Source organism: Lagopus leucura, unplaced genomic scaffold (assembly GCF_019238085.1).
Source record: "Lagopus leucura isolate 7727_CA_CO unplaced genomic scaffold, USGS_WTPT01 Super-Scaffold_73, whole genome shotgun sequence".
Lineage (NCBI taxonomy): Eukaryota > Metazoa > Chordata > Aves > Galliformes > Phasianidae > Lagopus > Lagopus leucura.
Window position 1 is genome coordinate 26,971,709 of NW_024962252.1, and position 6,214 is coordinate 26,977,922.

Sequence of the window (6,214 nt, forward strand, 5' to 3'; positions counted from 1 at the left end):
CTCTGGCTGACTGCATGTAAGAGCCACTCACCTGTTGAGCTGAGGTGTTGTAAATTCACTTTCTACCTCGTTTCTTAGCAACCACTCATCATGGATAAGTTCTCAGAGAATGCTCCAGGGACCAGCCCTCATCTCATTTGCAATTACACAGATGCTCTCACCTTCTACATGATCATGTAATGTCACTGTGAGAAGCTGCAGTGTTCGCTTACAGGGAAACATAATATGAAGGAAGTATGTACATCATACTTTGTAGAATGGAAGCCAGCAATCTGTGACCCACCAGCCATTTCTCTGTGGTGGATCACCGATGGCCCTCAGGTGGCATGGAGAGAGTTGTTAGCTTGCAGATCTGCAATGCCCTGCTGTCACTGCTCATCTGCCGCATTGTGCTTGAGAACGGACATTTCTGATGTTCAGCTTTGTAGAATCTGAAACCAGTATTGGAGATCTGCACCGAGCTGTTGGTGAAACAGATGTGAATGGCAGTCTGATGCAACAAGCCCCTGGAGATTCAAATCCAAAACCACAGACTGTGGCCTTCAAAGTTTAGAACAGTTACAGATCTGCATCCAAACTTCGCAGCTGTGGCCAGCTATAAAACAAAACTTATCTATAAAATGGGTTGGATTCAAACTATATTTGAATATCCTTCATCTCTGGGAAAGCTTGGAGACACATCTGGCTGGAAATTTTTAAGCATCATCTCATCTTTGCTAAGAGTATCTTCCAAAAAATAACAACAAAAACGAAATCAGAATGTTAAAGGATTAAAATGGCAGATATTCAAACCTAGGTATTTTAAGTAGTTCAGCATTTACTTACCAAACAAAAGCCCTCGTACTACCCAACACTTCATAAGTTAAGGGTACCTCCATGGATCACTTCTCTGCTTAATGCAACAGTTCTCTCTGCAAAGTACAAGGACATGAGGCCAGGAAGATAATTTCTAGGCATCTGAGATTGCATACTGTGATTTCTAGAGGATGTTTGCTCACATACCAGCTTTTTTTTTTTTTTTAACCAGCCTTCACTCGATTTAATATTTGTTTTCCAAGGCCCCTCTTCTCAATAATAATAATAGTAATCATCATCCTATGGAGCTAAACCACTCAATATCAGAGTTCCCAGGTAATTAGTCTTTGTCTGAAATGTTGAAAAAATTAAGGTATCCTCTATGATTCTATGATTCTATGATTCAGTTACAGCAAAGTGAAATAAATGCCTGCCTAGATGAGTTGCTTTATATTCACCTTAAGATGCTATTTAATTAACACCACAAGGATGTACCGGGTTGCATGGACTTGGCACGTAATTCTGCCTCAGATGGGGCCCCTTAACACAGTTTTGGGGTCTGTTTAACATTTGTGAAGCAAAACTTATCTGAAGGATCATCAAAACTGCCTACACGGCATTTGCTCACATATCTTTGTGTAGCAGTGACAGTAAGTATGGAATACATTTTTAATGTGGCATGTATCACACACACACACAGTCCTACCAAACTGCTGTCTTCTTGGTGATGCATCAAAGCACCTCTGCAGATGCTTCTGGTAGCATTAGTGCCTATATTGCACTTCAAAGAATACGAGGGCTATCCAGGAACATTTCTTTGAATTAAGATATTTTATTTCTGCTTTTCTGGTTTCTACCATCTTACATTTAAGAATGGCATCTGGTTTTCTTCTTACTGAGAACCATACACCAAGCATAGTAACCAGGAAAGGGTGGGGAGGTGTTTTCCTTTGGGTTAGTGAAAAATACTGCCTGAGGAATGGAAACACTGCTTTGAGTGTGATATAGCCTCTATTTTTATTACTCTTCTTTGTAAAATATAATAAAAACATTGTGGGAAGTATATAGTCAATTATCTGCAGTGGAAGCAAACACAACATCCATCGGCAGTGGTCTGGAAAGGGAAACCAACATTCAGGCCTCTCTTATCTTTTGGTGTGGGGAGGACTGTGGCTCAAAAAGGGCAGGATTTGAAAACAAAATACGGTCATGTGAAATGCCTAACAACTATCCACCTGCAGAACACCTTGAAGAATGTGCCTGAAAACAGTACAAATGCAGCTGCTGTGCGGGAGACGCACTCAGCAACAGAAGGCAAGATGGCTTGGGTCTGAAAATGTGCTATCCATAAAGCACAATGGGTGAAAACTCTCTCAAGTTAATGGCAGCATTACCATCAGCCATAGCGGAGTGCAGGTTTCCTCTAATATGCTCTGAATTAAGTCTTGGCTCCCTATTATAGCATCCAAGTAAAACCAGTGGTATGCAAACATCAGGGCAAGGCATACCCGAAATTGCAGCAGTGCTGATGTAGGTAGGCTCGTGCTGGGCATTCACTGCAGCAGCCCAGCATTCAGGTAGCACAGGTACTTTCATGTCATACTTTACTCTTCTCCTAGGAGATGCACTGGGATATATTCAGACAGAGCCAAGACTCATAGGTGTCACCCCACCACACGCATGTCTTACATTAAAATAATACATTGCGGAAGCGCATGGTAGGATTGTGGTGCCCATTTCTGCTCTTTCCATTCCTCCAGCCAATCCCTGCAGCAGAACTGGAGTGGGGAAAGGCAGGAAATGGCAGGGAACACTCCTCTGTGGTTACGTAATGAGTCTTTACTGTGGAAACCCACTTCAGGGTAAGAGTTAATAGTGTACCAAGTACTCTTACCCTGTAAACTTCATCTGGTGCTTCTACAAGCCAACGGATACGAGCATGTAGATAATGAGCGTGAACAGATCAAACAGTGACAAGACTTCAAGAAGAAACAGGCTTTCAAACCTGCTTATTTGGCAAGGAAAAGTTAAAGAAAACTTCTGTTAAAAGCTTTAGCTTGAATCTTTTCAGATTCAGGTTACCACAAGCAATGGATAGAAACTATTCACAATTCAGGCCCATCTCTCCATGCACACCCAGAAGATTCAGATTCTTACTTGTTGGAACTGCTCTGTGTGGAGTCTGTCTGCTGTCAGTTTGGACAATTTGATATCACTGTGCAAAAAAATTGGTGGCTGCATAGGAAACTTCCTTTTCTGAGTAACAAATACTTGTTCAGTGTCTGAACATAACAACACTGATGAAAAATATTCAAAGCAAGTTGAACACTCTAGAAATGTTATTTCTTTGACATGTCACCATCTGTTAAAACTGCATGTCATCTGGGCGTGTTAGTGTTCTGAATGAACAGGCAAATGAGAAATAGTGTGGAAAATGAGGCAGAACATGAATTTTTAATGCAGTTTTGAATATACTAAATTGTTGTATCGGCACAACTGTGCTAAAAACAAGGAGAAATAGTGTATATGTGGTCATATTAACAAAGAGCTCAAGTAACAAGTCGGCAGATGAAGTGAAAAGACAAAGATTACTTACTCCACAAAGATTACTTACTCCCTTACAATAATTGCAGTTATTGAGATTAAAACTTGGACTTCAGAGTAAACATAAACAATAATGCTGTGACAGTTTGACAGCATATTCAGAAGACTGAAACAATGGTAATTTAATTTCTGAAGTGGATATATAAATCTCTATAAGTCTTCAGCCCTTACAAGCAATCTGCTGTACAGACTAATTAGATCTATTATCTTCACAGGAAAAAATACCCACAGAATCTGTGAGCTTACTTCTCATGATAACTTGAGCTCCCCATCTTGAGCTGCCCACAATATAGACTTGTTAACATTGATGCCATTCCTATGATTTTCTCCCGTTGCCCTCTGTTCAAGCAGAAATGAGGCTTCTCAGTGTGTGATTGCACCATTCCAAAAAAGACTTCTCTCTTATTAAAAACAGAAGTTCTCATTCTCTCCAGACGCCTGATATTTATGATCAAGCATTTTCATGCCTACTTCTTTTGCCCTAATTCTGGTCATTTGCAACAATGCTGGTGTTAAGTGACTACGAAACCCTAGTATTCCAAAGCAATCATATTTTCAGGCTCTGTGCCCTACGTCACATGGAATCATTTACTGCAGTACAATGGGAAATAAGGCCTCTATGGATAGCAGTATTTCTGTGGGGATAAATGTTGCTTGTTGCTGAATAGAATCACAGCATACCCAGCTGTTTATTGGGTGTAAACTCTGCCTTGGGAATCCATGGATTTTGGAATAAACAGAAGGGAGAGTGAACGACCAAAGTAAGAGCACAGAGCAGATATGCAAGGCATCGAGCTCTCCTGCAAGCACCTGGTCATATAGAACTTCCCAGATCTGGCTGATAAGAGGCAGCAAAACTTGTCTTGGCAGCCGGGATGAGTTGGGCTATGAAAAATCAGCATGGCAAGATACTCACTCCTCCCCATACCTTCCAGCCCCAGCTGTCTTGTGCAACGCCTGCCCCAACCTTTTCAAGCATGGCAAGATACTCACTCCTCCCCATACCTTCCAGCCCCAGCTGTCTTGTGCAACGCCTGCCCCAACCTTTTCACACAAATGATAGTCTCCATGGTAGTTCAGTTGAAACATGGAAGGACTGTCGGCTAGTTAGATCCCTGTAGCTTGTTGAAGTGTCTTTGAGTTTCAAAGCTTACCTTGGAGTCACTTTGCTTTTACTGGAGATGTGGAGGGAAAAAAAAAAAAGGCTTAAGTCCCTTAATTTTCCAAATGTAGAAAAAAGTGTTTAGATACACACTTTAATATATTTTCTGTGGCATTTTTGTAAAATACAGATATATAATTATAGATATAAGGCATATATAGCATTTACTATGTTAATAAAAAGCTAGACTTTTCACAATGGCACACCAGTAAGTATTTACAGTATGATTCAAATTTTAAGGAACAAATGTTTCAAAACATATTGTGCGGTTATATGAAAGGAATAATTTCAGGAAGAATATGAGAACAGTTCTAAACAGTTCCCAGGTGACAAAGTACATACTCTTGCTGGGGCCACCTCCGTGCACATCCATACACAGTCGACTTTTCCTCCTCGTAGGAACTTGCGTATCTTAGCTCTTCCACATTTCTACACAGTCACTGCCTTTAAGATGGCATGGATAATTATATTGCTTATTCCTTTTCACGTACAGATTAATTGTACTAATTCCTCTCATTTAGCATTATGTCCAACTGCAACATTTCAAAGTTTTGGCTGAAGCAGAAATTACTATGCACAACTCTTGTTGACTGAAACCAATAGAGCTATGACAACTCACATCATTGAAAATTTGCCCATCTTCTACACACCTTTTCACAAATTATTACTGGGAGTTTTTTGAACAACGTTTTTAGCATTGTAGGTCTGCATCAAAGGACACTGCAATGCCAGAAACTAGCAACAGACCCAAAGTACATGAATGCTCTTTGTTATCCCCACACATGGGCACTACCCAGCCATTCATCCAGAATGTACTGCCCACTGTACATCAGCTGTAAAGATCATCTTCACCTTTCATGTACAGTCAGCATTTCCTAATGAGGCAGAAAAGTGCTATTAACACATTTTACAGAAGAAAAAAAAAGCTGAGTGAACTGCAAAAGGTCACTTGGGAAGCTTGTGACAACAAAGAAGTAAACTCATCTCCTCCTTGGCAGGCTCTCCCTCTTATCTTTCCAGCTTTAGTGAGAACTTTCTAAGTGTCTTCTTTAACATAAACAAAATATAAGTAATAGAAGTAGAGCTTTCCCCAGGCACCAGCTTAAAGTTAGTTGTGGTCTTTCTTCTTTCCCTAAGCACTAAGAAAAGATAGAGAGAGAGCTGCTTCTGTATGCGCTATCTCTAATCTACTGAAGAAACATTAAGCCCACTGTTTGCCAGGAAAGACATTAGAACTCTTGCAAAACGTAACAATTCAGTTTCACTGAAAAATGTAAAAACTTCAGGCCTTTTTCTCCTTCAATGCTGAACAGGGAAGCCTTTCCAGTTACATTTGTACTCACTTTATAACACCTTCATATCACCTGCATAGTACAGAGGAGGCTTAGGGCAATGTTGAAGATGACTCATTCTCTCAAGCATTAAAATCGCTTCCATACCCTCAGTGCTTCAGCTCCAACAAGCACGCAGCCGGAAGGCAGCTCTCGCAGCCGTCCATACCACAGAGGTGCAGGCACAGATGAGGGCAGAAGCATCCCCAGGACCAGTATCTCCCCATGTGATCATCACTCTGGAGAAGCTTGATCAGGAGCAGATTTTGATCTGCACTCCGTTCTTGTGAACACCAGTTAAACCAGAGATGGGAATTCCACA